Genomic DNA, 16,642 nt, shown 5'->3' on the forward strand with positions numbered 1-16,642 from the left:
CAGGGATGGCGTGACCACCTGTGTTCTAAAACAAAAGAAAGCAGATGTAGAGGGCTGAAACTATTGAGTCGATGCACTGAGATAAGAACTGCCGAACACTTGAGGCTAACTACCGATTGGACAGTACTCTATGGGCATATGCTTGGAAAATGGTCCTTTCCACTATCCATGCTGGCTCAATGATTGGTGTATACAGAAGATTGTAGGAGGGACTAGGGGGTGGAGTAAGACTAGCCAGAGTCACTCTTTGGTGGTAGATGAGGGAGAAGGTGGTCGCGGAGATTCTGCTTCCATCCTGTTCAATCCTGTATCTAAAGACTAAGAATAACGACTGAGGACTCTTGCTTATTCTGTCTCTGGCTGATTCTGAGGTATCCTGGGTGCTAGCATGGTCGTCACAGAAATAGTGTACAATTAGCCTGTGAAGGAAATAAAAAATGCAGGTGGACAAAAATAGAGGGATTGGGAATTCTATGTAGTGGTTCCTAGTCATCTCCAGAGTTCTTTCACTGGGTGTAGCTGGTTCAGTTCATTACTGTTCTATTGGACCTGATTTGGTTCATCTCATTGTTGAAGAGGGCACATCCATCAGAATTGATCATCATATCATATTGTTGTTGAAGTATATAATTATCTCCTGGTCCTGCTCATTTCACTCAGCATCAGTTCATGTAAGTCTCTTCAGGCCTTTCTGAAATCATCCTGCTGGTCATTTCTTACAGAACAATAATATTCCATAATATTCATATACCACAATTTATTCAGCCATTATCCAATTGATGGTCATCCACTCAGTTTCCAGTTTCTGGCCACTACAAAGAGGAGCCTATGAAATTTTAAAATGCTTACTGTGTTCTTCTGTTAAATGGCAATGTGAATTTACTAATAATAAACCCTATTCTTCCTTCCCCTTTTCAGCAAAAGTTACATATATAAGTCACCTACAGGTTTATGTATCACTTGAAATTTTTTTTTTTTTAAGCAAGGCTGTGACCCAGAAAAATATGAAGGGGTATAGATATCCTATGCACTTTACTGTACTCTCTTCTTATGGTAAATAGGTACACAGAGACTTAGAACAATGATAATTCGTGTTTAAAATTCTAAATTTAGAAGATTGACAGAGGCTACTGAGGGATTATAGAAGATAGGGAATTTAAGAAAGACTCATGGAAAGACTAGGGAGAGTTGGGATGAACAAAATTTCTCTCTGTCTATCTCTTTCAGTTCTAGCAATAGCAGTTATCAATATCTGAACCTGACAAGTAGAATTGTATTGAATACTTGGTCTGCCAGTTAATGTCTTTGACCTTAACTTAGCTACTAGATCTCTCTTCACTGTAAAAACCCAAGATATCCAGATATTGGGTAACTCAGTCATCACAATGTCAATCATCATTATCATCATCAAGATTTATTACATATCTACTAGGTGCCTGGCACTGTGCTAAATGTTGGGGATACTAAGAAAGGCAAAAATAGTCCCTGAACTCAAAAAGCTTAAATTATAAAAGTGGAAACAACATGTAAATATCTCTATACATGCAAGATATACACAGCATAAATGGGAGGTAGTCTTAGAGAAAATACAAAATGCTCTGTTGGCATTCAAAGTTCTTCATGTTGAGTTGATTTAGCTATGCCTCCCTGAGGGCATCGGGGTCAGCCAGAATCAGGATGAATTAAATTTAGTCTTTGGTCTTTTGGGGGAGAAGTGAAAGAGGCAGACAAGCAGAATCTTGGATTCAGGAGTCCAGAGTCACCAACTTCTCTCCTCCTTGTCCTGCGGCCAAGTACCTCTCTGGCCCCTTTCCCTCTGCCCTTCAATCCTTGACTATCATTATCTTAACACCAAACATTGAGCCAGCACCAATGGTGAGAAGAGCCATTTGTCCAAACATATGCTAATAGAATCATTGTCTCATATCAAATAGGTAATTAGCCATAAGTGCTCAGTTGTCTGATTCAAGCACATCTTTTTGGAGTTTCAGCCCTCTACAATTTGTCATTTCCTTTACAACTTATTTTACATGTTGGGAAACTGAGGCAAACAGTATTAATTGACTTACCATGGTCTCATAGCTAGTAAGTGTTTGAGTATGGATTTGAAGTCAGGGAGATGAATCTTTCACACTTCAGGCCTGGAATTCTATCATAAACTCTATCATCTAATTGCCCTCTTCATAATCCCCCTCCTACCTTTCTAGTTTTCTTTGACCTTACTCCCCAATATATTATTTATTGATGCAGTGACACTGGACCTCTGAATGTTCCACTAATAAGACACTGTCTCTCAGCTTTAGGTAATTTCTGTGGTTTTCCCCCATTCTTGGGCTGTTCTCCCTCTTATTCTCAGACTACTGATTTCCCTAACTTCCTTTAAGATACAATTCCTCAATTTCATTACCTTTCATCTGTTAATCATCTATTTATATTTTCTCTCTCTCTCTCTCTCTCTCTCTCTCTCTCTGTCTCTGTCTCTCTGTGTGTCTATTTCTCTTTGTCTTTCTCTGTGTCTGTGTCTATGCCTCTCTTTATAGACACACACATATACATATCTATCTTGTTTTGTATAATTTTTTTTTACATATTATCTCTCTTATTATATTGTAAGTTCCTTGAGGGCAGGATATGTCTTCTTTCTCTTTTGTAGCCCCAGCACATAGTGCCTTGCCTAGCACATAGTAACTGCTAAATATATATTGATTGTTTGACTGATTGATAGATGAGCAAATTTATAGAAGCTTCTGATGATTCAACAAGATTGATTTATAGCCCCAAAGAGGAAAAGAAGTCTTTCTTCGAAACTTCACATTTTAAAGGTTTGAGAGAAAAAAAGCAGAAACAGACAGAAAAAAGTTTTGTAGTACCATGAAAAATGAGAGACATTTCAAAAAAGAATTTGTGATTTTGGAGATGATATAATGAAAAATGAGGCCAGCTGAAAGTCCTGCTAGGTTGAGCTACTAGGAGGAGACAGAGGGAGAAATTCAATTTGTGGAATAGTCATTAGGCAAATAAAGATTAAAAACTTAATAGTGCCTGCCCTCAAGGCAATTGCTATTTACTTGAAGAAATAGAATGAACTCAGAATAAACACATACAAAATAATACCATGTCATTTCTTTAAATTAAAAAAAAAAATACTGTTGCTACTACATTCTTAAATCCAGGTGTCCTTAACTTTTTTTTTTTTTGGTGGGGGAGTATCATGAACCCTTCTAACAGTCTAGTTAAGTCTATGGACCCCTTTTCAGAATAATTTTTTTTAAGTAATAAAAGAAAAGGTTAAATTATAGATTAATAAAAGTATTCTTTTTTTTTCTCAATTAAATTAATGGACTCTGAAATGTATTCATGGATCTCAAAGAATTCATGAACCTCAAGGTGAGAACATTTGCCTTAATTTTTGAATTTATCTTATTTGGGAACTAATTCAAATTATCCCTAACAACAACAGCAAAATATATAGAAAAAAGCAACTAACAAAAACCCATCTTCTGTGGGGGTGCTTTTCTTCATTTCTTTTGCAGAGCAAAATTGCTTAGATACCAACAATTTCATTGCAAACTCAGGAGAGAGACAGAGACAGAGATAAAGAAACAGAAATAGAGTCAGAGAAACAGAGAGAGATAGACACAGAGAAATACAGAAACAGAGAGAGAGAGAGAGAGAGAGAGAGAGAGAGAGAGAGAGAGAGAGAAGAAAGAGACGAAGAAGGAGAAGAAGGAAAAGAAAGAGAAGAAGAAGGAGGAGGAGGAGGAGGAAAAGGAGGAGGAGGAGGAGGAGGAGAAGAAGAAAGAGAAGAAGAAAAAGAAGGAGAAGTAGAAGAAGAAGGAGAAGAAAAAGGAGGAGGAGAAAGAGAAGGGGAGAGAAAGAAACAGAGGAAATGTTAATTTTTTTATAGTCTTGGGCACAAGTTGATTTATTAGACTGTGAAGTAGTTTCTAAGGGAAAGGTTATGCCCCAGTGAGAAACTGGCAAAGCTGAAGACTGAAAAGGACACAATCCTTCCACTAAGATAGTGTCTCCAATTGCTTATTTTTTTTTAATATCAAAGTCTTTTTTATTCATCTGAATGGAAAATCAATACAGTGGTCTGAGACAGCTAAGGACATTGCAACTCTCAGAAAAAGTGAGGCTTTCTACAAGGTTCTGGAAAATGTCCAGTGCTTCCATTGATTCCAGATTGATCTCATGTAGAAAAGCTCATCTCCTTAAACATCAAAATTCTGTCAGGAATACTCTATGAATACAACCATGGTCTCAGAAGAATTAAAATGACAAAGAACACAAATAGCAATGGAAAAAATTGTAGTGCACATACATAGACTGCAACATGCTACAAAAGATTGTTTGCATGCAAGAATTGTTATAAAATTTATGAAAGAATCTGGGTGCCTGGAAAAAGGAGATGGACAGCTAAAACACTATTGGGATGGTTTTTTGTTTGTTTGTTTATTTTGTTTTAAATCAAGAGTAAGGCCTCCGGAGTGTTGGCTAGCTCCTCTATGGAGGACAAACTGATATGATTACACTAAAATCTTGTTGGAAACATATTAATAAAATTGAGAGGGTATAATAGCATTGTCATCTGCATTGATTGCTATAGTTAGTATCCATACAGAGGAAACTGCAGATCCAAGGCATCTAAGAGAGGAGAGGTAGGGAAAAGATGAAAAGAATAAGCATTTAACTGATAACTGTGTGCTAGGCACAGAGGTAAGCACTTTCAAATATTATCCCTTCTGATTATATAGGATTTTTAAAATAGATCCTTTTCAGAATTCTTTTTCATTTATATTGGCATAAAACAACTACAAAATGATCTGTTGGATGTTGCATAGACAGAAGCCAGTCATTAAAAAATGTTGACAAAGCTAACCATGGCTTTGCTCCCACTTGCCTGAGTGAATTCCATCTTAACCAGTTCTTGCCCAATGGGGCGATTCTACTTCAAGAATATTGGTCGCAGAGCAGCATCCCCAACCATCTGTGAAATCACCAGAAGGCACCATTGGTAATTATCCTGTTTTCTCTGAAGTACTCTTACCTTTAATTTCCTAGATCTATGTGGGAGAATTGGGGGTAGCTGAGAAGGTAGGACAATGGAGATGCAAAGCAGTTTCATCATTGGTGATACATTTCAAGATCAGGTGAATAAAAATAATGTATTGGAAGACAGGAAAACATTCTTCCTGTGTACCTCCTCGTGAGAGTGAAATCCAATCATTTCTATATGGCCTTGACAGACATTTTTCAAGGGAAAATGGGTATTCACAGAAATTTTAAGTACATTTTTAAGTTTTTCTTTTCCTTCTTGGTTCCTTCAGGTAAGAGTCTGTGGTTCTGAAACTAAACTTTGAATTGAAACAAACAGAAAAGCAGAGGGCTGTGTTTTGTCTTTCTTTGTATCTTCAATGTTTAGCAGAGTTCATGGTACATAGTTGGCACTTAATAAGTGATAGTTGACTGACTGACATTTTACATGAGGCTCATTTGTATATGTAGTTTGTATATATTAAGGACAGAATTTGATGTATAGCACCACAGAATCTGTGGAATAATTAGCCACAGCATAATCAAATCATTCTATGAACTAACAGAAATGCTTTCTTTTGTCAGTGACTTTTTGCTTCTTCAGTGAATATTTTATATAAGGAACTGATTTTCCACTGTATCAGGGCATATATACAAGAGATAAATGTAGCTTTATGATGAAACATATATAATTCATTATTATAATGACTACAAAATTATTCTTATCTATTTTGTTTTTTACACTTTCAGGTGATTATTGCAATCCATTCTTTACTGTGCCTTGCTTTTGCTATTCCGTATAGTCCCCCCCTTTTTGAGCCTATGGTGAACCTGTAACACTCATGAAAAGAGTTACCATGGCAACCTGTATTGATGTCACAAGCTCAGAATTCTGACTTCATTGCATAATGCAGTAAGCCAGTAGATATTGCAGGAAAACTGCCCTGTTTAACCATCAAGTTCCTCGATTTATACAGCAAAGGAGAGAAATGAAAACAAACAGTGGGTTGAGCCCTGCATTGTGAGTTAGATTGTCTGAGTTTTCCTTTTGACTCTGCCTTTCACTTGTTGCATGGCCTTTGATAATTCTACTTAATTTGTCAAAGTCTCAGTTTCATTGTTTATGAAATGAAGGTTATGTGTAAAGCAGACACAGCAGGGAAATCTCAGAGTACCTAATACTCTATCTGCTTTGGGCTCAATAAACCTAAATCACAAAGCACACCAAAATAAAAATTAAAAAAAAAACTGCCTGGAAAGAAAGCAATTCAACAGCATCTGCAAAAGGAGAAATCAATAGCATCTGTTGATAAGAATCCAACCAGCTGCCAAAGATAGAGGAAACTTCTAAAGAAAAAACCATCAGGAAATTCTTTGGTGAGAATAATGGATAAAGGAGTCAAGAAGTATGCTTAAGGTTTGTTCTTCTGATCTTTAAATAAAGGTATTATAAGCTGTCTTATTTCTTTTAAAATTACATTTGTTTATGGTGAAATTGAAGGTATGAGAGAGACCAGCGATTATTATAGCCCCAATCTCAAGACCATGCTGTATATAATAAATAAGGAACAAATGCTTCTGAGGGGGAGGGTCCTTCATAAATTTTGGGCATCATTAGAAAGCAATTGAATTAATGAAATGGCTTTGCTAATTCTAAATGAAATTCCTCAGTAAATACCTAAAACTAACCAATCTATCTATTTAAAAAAGGCCTAGAAAATATAACTTTCCTCAGAAATATCATTCATTCCATTTGGTTTTTCTTCTTTAGTCACAATTATGATTGTCACTATATGTCTGAAAATTTGCTTATCCTATTTAACTTCCATAATTAAAGAAAATATTACCTTTTGCATATTTTTACATTGCACATTTAAATTGAAAAGAAAGTTGAATATTTTTGAGGGAAAAATATAGTATTATTTATTTTCTAGAGATATGCCTCAATCATAAAATGGCATTTATTATAATCAAAAGAAACCTGTTTGAGGCAGTTTTAGGTTTATAAAAACCCCTACCAAGGAATAGAGAATTAATTCATCAACCTTTAGCAAGTCTGTTGTTACTGCTGAATGAATGATAGCAAGGCTGGAGCTATTTTCATTTTTAGAGGGATTTAAAGAAAATGAAAGGCTATATTCTATCATAACCTAAGAGTTATTTTATCTAGAATGCTTTAAGAAACGTTTAATTTGTTTTTGCTAGAGTAACAAGAGTCCTTGTGAGGTTACCCAAAAAGGTATTCTCACATTCTTAAAACTTGCTGATTATCAGTTGGTTGACATGAAACTTGAAGATGTAGTCAAATCTCAGGTGATCCATTCAGACATTTATCTTTTCTTTGTTTTAGAACTTGAAGAATATTTTCTGAGTTATACCTTTGGCCTAGAGTGTTATGAGTTTTTCCTCTTTGTTAAGAGCCTGACTACTTAGCTCTCCCTTGGTGATATCTGAATTATCAATTAATACCTCTATCTTCTTTACTTGCAATGTTAGTGTGATATAATAATACCCTTTACCCCATCTTAACTCAAACCAGATCTTGAGAAAGTGGGCAGCACAAGGTTGTGTTGAAGAGACAGATTTCTGTTGTTGATTCTAATTGATTCAAAACTGGAATATCTTTGGAGGAGGGGAGGGACATTCCTTTCTGCAATAAAGTTTGGCATACAGATGTATAATGTTGATTCCAGTTCTGAAGGAGATACCTGGGAGTATATGACTTGCCTGTTGGAAATATTTGGACTTGGTTTAAAGATACTCAATTTGACTCAATTCTTTATCTTTACACTTCTCTATTTTCCTCTTGTTTGAGGAGCAGAGTTTTGTTTTTTATGGGACTACTTTTCTGCTGGATCTGTTCTTTCTGTCTTTGATCTTTCTCTGGTAGTTAGTAGGAGATCTTGGTTGACCTGTGTGACAGATAAGGATGTGGATTGGTAATTCAGTTCCATCTTCTTTGGTAGGAATGTCTATGTGTCCAACATATCTAAAGACTTCTAAAGATTATCTAAAGGATTGCTATCCTTAACTTATCAATGCTATTTTTTGATGTATTATCATATTTTTACTGAGCTTGGAATTTCTCCTAAAGTCCACATGCTAATTAGTATCATTCTCTTTCTCTAAAGAAAAATCTTCTCCTTTTTGGTATTCACCAAGCATCCTACTAATTTTAACCTAAAATAGCCAAAGGAACTGGTCGGGAAGGGGAACAGAGCTCAATTTAAGGTAAAAGTCATTCTCAGAGAAAGATCATAGTCTAATGGAACTAATAAATAAAGGTAGAGCATTTAACTCCTTCCCCTTCTGGGATAGATTTAGTGTTACATTCTGTCAAAAATCACATAAACCTGACCTTGGTCCTCTTTCCAGTATACGTGATGTGCTATTGGATAATGTACCTCTAGCAGGATGCAAAAATAAGCAGATATTTATTAAATACTTGCTTTCTAACAGAGAATTATACTGGTGCAGATTGAACATTGTGATTCCTGCCTTCATAGAATTTAGAATCCAGTTATTTGTTATTTTTGCGTTGGTCTAATATACCCTAGTCTTTCCTCCTTCAAGGGCTGTATCTCTACACAAGTCAGCAGATAGAGTTTGTGAATAGAGTTACTCAATTCAATTTGCTAAGCATTTATTGAATGTTGGCTAAGCATTTATTGAGTGTTGGTTGTGTGCATAGCCCTGTTCCTGGTGTTGGTAGGGATACAAAAAAAGTCTCTGAGATCCCTTTTTAGCTATAAAATTTTATGATTCCAGAAGATTTTCTTTCTGCCTCAGGGAGCAACAGGTAATTTATTTGGGGGATAACATGACCCACATAAAGGAAACAAGTAAGGAACAAAAGCAAGTGCATGCTATGATCTTATTGCAGGCACACTATGCTCTTGAGTTCTGAGTGAATGTAAAGTGAGAGAATAATCAGTTTGCTTTATTAGATGAGGCAAGCCAGGGAAGACTTCTTAGAAGGCACGAGTCTTGAACAGTGCCTTTAAATAGATTGGTAGCAAAGAAATAGGGAGGCATCATAAGGGTGTTGGAAATGTACAAGCAAAGATATAAGCAAGTAGGAACTAGCAAGACATGTTTTGGAATGAATTCCAGGATATGCTGGAGGTGATTTGAAATAGTTCCAAAAAGTCAATTGTACAATTTTCAATGTGAGCACTTACATTTCAGAAATCAACAAATATTACATATCATGCCTACACTTAAGAAAGTCATGGAAATGTTAATAATGAAGATCAAATTTAAAAAGGTTGTCCTGCATTTTTGGAAGATCCAGTGGTTAACCATATACCAGCTTGTCCCCAGGAATATGAGTTTTTATGATTTCAGATCTGGTACTCTCTCCACTGTACCACCTAACTTCCTAATAATTATTTCTTATTTATCCTATATATAGCCTATATATTTGTTTGCATAGTGTCTCTCTTATTACATTGTAAATTCATTAAGGGGAGGGACTGCCTTTTGCCTCTTTTTTTATTCCCAGCACTTAGCATAATGATCTGCACATAGTCAGCCCTTAATAATATGTTGATTGATTGATTTTGATCATGATCCCATGACTTTTGAGAAAGGCATTCCTGAAAGAAGAGGGAAGAACTCTAAAGATGTAAAAGAGCAGTTGTCATATTATGACAGAGATATAATTAATCAAACTCTCATGCATTCTCTTTACCCAAAACTTCAGTTTACAACGTGATTCAGGTAGCCTGGTGTTTCTGGATACTATCTTTGTGGACACTATCTCTGTGTTGCACATGTTTCTGGAAGAGTACTATATATATCATGCTTCTCAATAAATTTAACCAACAATCCAATTAAAAAAATCCAAGGGAGTACATATCTTTTATCCTGAGCTAAGATTTTTTTTTTTTACTTAGATGATATTCAGTTAAGACAAAAGAAACATTCAGTTCGCCTGAGTTACAGATTCCTCAGTCAACAGAAGGATTTGGTGATGTCAATGTATCTTGACAATGTTGTCTAAAGAATAAAGATGGGCAACAGAATTGTGAAATTATTTTATTATTTCAGTGAAGAAGCAGACAGGTTTTTCTACTGGCAGATAATAAAGGCAGAAATCTAGGTGAGGAGGGTAGAGGGCTATAATCTTGCTTCAGTTACTTCTTTTGTATTTCTCAGGTTAATTTGCATAGTAAACTGGTGGGAATTTTGAGAGACAGAGACAGAAAGACAAATAGAGGAAAATGAGAGAGAGAAAGAAATGAGAGATGGGGAAGAGAAGGGAAGGAGGGAAAGAGGAAGAGAGAAGGAGGGAGGGAGAGAGGAAAAGAGAGGAAGGGAGGGAGAGACAGAGAGAGGCTGGGGGGCAGGGGAAAGGGGAGGGGGAGAGAGAAAGGGGGGGGATGAAGAGGAGAGGGAACTGAGTTCCATAGTCCAAATCTCATTATAGTTCTTAGGCACTGTTTTATGTCATTCCTAAAAATGGGTTTGGGAAATAAGAGTTACAAGGAATTTTCTAAATCTAAACCAGATAGTTTTCTGGGACAACAGATTTAATTACCACTAGGCAAAAAAAAAGTATTAATAATTAATAAAAAGAGTTAAAAGACTTATTTTTAGTCTAAAAGCATGTTTGGCTTTTCTTTAATTGCCTTCAGTTTGTTTAGTGAGTTATTTCTTCTTACTGGAAAAGTAGATGGTACAGTAGATAGAGTGCCAGGCCTGAAATCAGGAAGATCTGATTGATTCCAAGTCAACTTGAGTTCAAATCTGCTCTCAGACACTAACTGTTTGACCCTGAGCAATTCATTTAACCCAGTTTGCCTCAGTTTCATCATTTGTAAAATGAGCTGGAGAAAGAAATGGCAAAACATTCCAGTATCTCTGCCAGGAAAATTCCAAAGGGGGGTTACAAAGAGTTGGACAAAAGTGAGAAATTAATGAATCACAACAACAAATGCTATTTTCCATTTTTGCACTTAAAGAATTTTTCTTGTCCTTTTCAAGGAGTCACCTTCTAGCTACTAAACTATAGTTGATGAGCTCAGATAATGCCAAACAGAACTCTAAATTCAGCCCATGAGTGGCTCTGATGAGCTGAATGCAGCCAAGAAGGGCAGAAATATGCTATTAAGGGCCATTAGTTAGGGCTGAATAAGTTATGGTATGTCAATGTAATAGAATATTATTGTTCTATAAGAAATGATAAGCAAGCTGATTTTAAAAAAGCCTGAAAAGATCTACACGAACTGAAGCTGAGTAAAGTGAGCAGAACCCAAAAGACAATGTATAGTATAACAATAAGATTATGTGATGATCAACTGTGATGGAGTTAGTTCTTCTCAGTAACATGGTGATTCAAGACAATTTCAATAATCTTAGAATGGAAAATGCCAATCATGCAGAGAAAGGACTTTGGAGACTGAATGTGGATTGAAGCATAGCATTTTCATCTTTTGAGTGTTTTTTCTCTTTCTTTTTTTCCTTTTTTTCTCTTTTGGTCTGATTTTCCTTGCAGAACATGACAAATATCGAAATACATTTAAAAGCATAGCACATACCTCTATCAGATTGCAGATTGTTTGCTGTTTTGGGAGGGGGAAGAGAAGGAAAAAAGGTAGAAAAATTTGGAACACAGTTTTCCAAAAATGAATGTTGAAAACTATCTTTACATGTATTTGGAAAAATAAAAAAAACAACTGAGAATAATTTTTAAAAAGGCTCTACCGATCCTTAATTTTTTTTTATATTTTTAATAGGAATATAGGCGCTATATTTTGTTGAAAGCTTTTTTATATCTATTGATATATGTTTGAGATTTTTGTTGTTTTTCTATTGATGTTGATATTGATTATCAAATATACTTACAATTTTCCTAAAATTGAACCAACTCTGCATTACGGGAATAAATTTCACTTAGTCATCATATATGACCTTTGTGAAATATTGCTGTCATCTCTTTGATAGTATTTTATTTAAAATATTTGTATTGGTATTCATTAAGGAATTCTCTGTTTTTGCTTTCCATGGTTTAGGCATGAGAACATATTTATTTCATAAAAGAAATTTGAATAAGACTCTTTTTTTTATCAATTTTTTCAAATAGTTTATACATTGTTGGGTTATTTCTTTCTTAAATGTTTGATAGAATTCACTTATAAATATAGATGACACTAGGGATTTTTTCTTAGGAAGTTTGTTTATGACTTTAATTTCTTTTTTTTTTAAGATAGGGTTATTACTTGTCCATTCAATTTCCTCTTCTGCTCATTTGGGCAGTTTATAGTTTTGTAAATATTCACCCATTTCATTTAGACTGTCAGTTTAACTAGCATGTAAGTGAGCAAAATAACTCCTAAAAATATAATTTTATTTTCAGTCATGGTGCATTCATTTCCATTTCCATTTCTTATGATGGTGATTTGACTTTTTTCTTTCTATAAAAATGGAAATCAACCAATGGCTGACTTGTTTTATTGGTGGGTTTTGTTTTTTTTATAAAACCAGTTTCTTTTTTTAAAAGAAGTTTTTCTTTTTCTTTTCTTTTTTTATTTGCTTTTTTCTTAATGTTATTTTTATATAATTTTTATTTTTCTTTATTTTGTTTTTTAAATTTTTTCAAAATTTTTTTTTATTCAAAGAAACAGAATAAACAAAAAGAGAACAGAAAAACAATACAAAACAAAATGAAACAAAACAAAAAAGAACATTATTGTGTGCCCAGCAGAACATCAGGGATGATTCAAAATATATGACAATAAATACCAATTTAAGAAAGTATACATATACATACATATATATATATATATATATATATATATATATATATTAGTAGAAGAAATTATATTCACAAGTGTCCATCTTTTTTTTACTTCCTTGTAAATTGTTCTTTTGTTCTGTGCTGCATACTTTATTTACTTTATTCTTTCCCCCCTTTTCATCCTCCACTATCCCCAAGCAGGCTATAGTTAAGAAAAGATATATTTATGTTTTCATATGTAAATATATACATATATATACACACTCATATACACATATCTAAGAGGTACATGTCTTTCTTATTCCTGCTGACTCTTTTTTTTCTTTTCTGAGGCAATTGGTATTGTGATTTGCCTAAGGTCACACAGCTAGGAAACATTAAGAATCTGAGGTCACATTAAACACAGGTCCTCCTGACTTCAGGGCTGGTGTTCTCTCTATTGCACCACCTATCTGCCCCTCCTGCTGACTCTTATTAAATTCTGTTCTATAACTTGACTTACTATTACTTAATCTCCCTCCCCCACCCCCATTCAGGTATCCCTTCCTTGTTTTCTTTCCTTATCCTTTGCTTCACCATCTACCCATCCTTCCCTACTTATTTCTCTATAGATTTTGGAGGGGGCTATACCCTTCATGGCATATATGTAGTATTGCCTATTGAATCCATTCCTTATGTGAGTAGTTGAACCTAATTTCTAGATTTAGTAGTTTAATGCTTATTTTTTACTTTAAATTTTATTAATCTCCTTCAGTTTTAGGACTTCTATTTTGACCCTTATTTGGAAATTTTAAATTTTTTAAAATGTATATCAAATTCATTGATCTGCTTTGTCTCTTCTTTTTAATTGATTTACATATTTAGAGCTATAATTTTCTTCCTAAGTACTGCTTTGACTACCTACAAATTTTGGCATGTTGTTTTATTGTTGTCATTCTCTCTATTTTAAAAATTATTTTTATTTATTTTTAATACACGTTGTTTTATGAATTATGTTGGGAGAGAAAAATCAGAGCAAATGGGAAAAACCATGGGAGAGATTAAAAAAAAAAAACAGAAAAAAGAAGTGAATATAACCAGGTATTGATTTACATTCAGTCTCCTTAGATTTTTCTCTGGTTGCAGATGACATTTTCTATTCAAAGTCTATTAGGATTTCTTTGGATCACTGAACTACAGTGAAGAACCGAGCCTTTCATAGTTGATCATAACACATTCTTGCTGTTATTGAACAAAATGTATTCCTGCTTCTCCTTGTTTCATTCAGCATCAGTTAATATAAAAATTTCCAGACCTTTCTGTAATCAGCTTATCATTTTTTATAGAATAATAATATTCCATTATCTTCATGTACCCCAACATATTCAGCCATTTCCCAATTGATGGGTATCCAATCCTTTTCCAATTCTTTACTACTACAAAAAGAGCTGCTATGAACATTTTTGCACATGAGTCCTTTTTTCTCCTTTATGATTTCCTTGGGATGTCATTCTCTTTAATAAAATTACTGGTTGTGTATATGATTTGTTACTTGACCTACTTATTAGATTAAATTGTTTCATTTTCAATATTTATTTTTACAAGTAACTTTTTTGAATAAATTTTTATTGCATTATAATTTGAAAGAGGTGCATTTAATATTTCTACATTTTTTCCATTTATTTGTTAAGTATTTATGCCCTAATACATGGTCAATTTTTTAAAGGTGTCATGTGCAACAGAAAAAGATATTCTCCTTTTTATTCCCTTTCAATTTTCTTCAGATATCTATCATATTTAACTTTTCTAAAATTCTTTTCATTTCCTTTGCTTCTTTTTTTTTTTTTTAAGATTAGCTTTATTTAGTTCTAAGATGGGGAAATTGATGTTCCATATTAGTATGGTTTTACTATTTCCTCCTAAAATTTAAATTTTCTTTTAAAAATTTAAACACTATGTTATTTGATGTATATATGTTTAGCATTAATATTCATTGTTTATGGTTCATTTTAGAAAGATGTGATTTCCTGCTTATCTCTTTTAATTAGTCTATTTTTGCTTTGTTTAATATCATGATTACTTTTCCTCCCTTTTTCACTTCAGCTGAAGCATAATATAATCTGTTCCAACTCCTTGTTTTAACTCTGTCTCTCTGTTTCAAGTATGTTTCCTACAATCAGCATATAATTAGATTCTAATTTCTAATCTATTCTACTGTGTCCTTACATTTTGTAGTTGAGGTAATCCCTTTCACATTCATGGACTGTGAATTTTGCTCCATCCTGGTTTCTTCTGTTTATCTCTGTTTGTCTGTCTCAATTTGTGTTTCTGTTTCTTTGTGTGTGTCTATGCCTCTAGTTCTCTCTTGTCCCTCCTCTAAAGTCTATTGTGCTGCTTTTGGTGACTGCATTCCTTTGTTTTCCCCTTTTTATTACAGTATCCCCTTTGCTCCTTCTTCCTATTCCTTTCTATTACCCTTTTAGTTAAAATATATTTCTATATCTGAGAGAGATAGTGTGTGTGTGTGCATGTGTGCACACACACGTGCATGAATATATTTTGCCTCATCTGAACTAATTCAGATGAAAGCAGGGTTCAAGTGTTGCCTAGTTCAAACTATTTTCCTCTCCAACATAAAAGTTCTTGTTTTCACACCTCTTTCAAGTAAGGTTTCCCCAATCTTCTTCTCCCATCCCCCTTTTTCTCATCCTTCCATTAAAAAAAATTGATTCATTTCTGTATCTTCTATGTAGAATCCTTCTAATTGATTTAACAATGATAAATTATTTAGAAGTTACATCTATCATCTTTATAGAAATCTTATAGAAATCATATAAAAATCTTAACAATTTAACCTTACTGAGTCCTTTATGATTTCTTTCATATTTTACTTTTTATGCTTCTCTTGAGCCTTGTATTTGAAAGTCACATTTTCTATCCAGCTCTGTCTTTTCATCAGGACAGTGTGAAAATCCTCTATATCATTATATATCATTTTTGTTTTTGTTTCTGCTTAAAGGATTAAGCTTAGTTTTGTTCAGTAGGTTTTTCTTGATTGTATTCCTAACTGTTTTATATTCTGGAATATTATATTCTAAGCCCTTTTCATCTTTAATGTGGTAGCTGCTAAATCTTGTTTGATACTAACTGCAGTTCCATAATATTTGAATTGTTTCTTTCTGGCTATTTAAAATATTTTCTCTTTTATATAGGCTCTTTCATTTTGTTTTCATTTTGTGACGTCTTTCAGGTTGGGATTGATGGATGCTTTCAATTTCTATTTTGTCCTCTGGTTCTAGGATATCAGTGTAGTTTCTTTTATAATTTTTAAAAATTTTTTTAAAATAATAATTTTCAATTAATCCAATAATTCTCAAATTATCTTGCCTAGATCTATTTTCTGAAACAGTTGTTTTTCTGATGAGAAATTTCACTTTTTTAATTTTTTATCATTCTTTTGACTCTGTTTTATTGTTTTTTGAAGTATTATGGAGTCATTAGCTTCCACTTTTCCAATTCTAATTTTTGAGCAATTATTTTATATAGTGAAGTTTTGTACCTCTTTTTTTATTGGCTCAATTGAAAAAAAATTATCGAATTTCTTTTTATTTCCAAAACATATGCAAAGATAATTTTTCAACACTGATTCTTGAAAACCCTTGTGTTTCAATTTTTTCCCCCTTTCCCCACCCATCCACTTCCCTAGATGGTAAGTAATCTAATATATATTAAACATGGTAAAATATATATTAAATCCAATATAGGCATACATAATTATCCGATTATCTTGCTGCACGAGAAAAATCAGTTCAAAAAGAAAAACAATGAGAAAGAAAATAAAATTCAAAGAAAACACAACAAAAAGAGTGAAAATACTACATT

At 33.6% G+C, this 16,642-nt stretch overlaps 1 long non-coding RNA gene across 2 annotated transcripts in view; it reads left to right on the top strand.

Moving 5' to 3' along the window:
* Positions 1 to 5,942: 5,942 nt before the first annotated feature.
* LOC116419138 overlaps positions 5,943 to 16,642 on the top strand; it is a 58,632-nt gene continuing 47,932 nt past the window's right edge. For both annotated transcript variants that reach the window (XR_004229406.1, XR_004229407.1), the window contains exon 1: positions 5,943 to 6,457. This is a non-coding gene — a long non-coding RNA (uncharacterized LOC116419138). The remainder of the gene's footprint in view (positions 6,458 to 16,642) is intronic.

This window comes from Sarcophilus harrisii, chromosome 4 (assembly GCF_902635505.1).
Source record: "Sarcophilus harrisii chromosome 4, mSarHar1.11, whole genome shotgun sequence".
In the NCBI taxonomy this organism is placed as follows: Eukaryota; Metazoa; Chordata; class Mammalia; order Dasyuromorphia; family Dasyuridae; genus Sarcophilus; species Sarcophilus harrisii.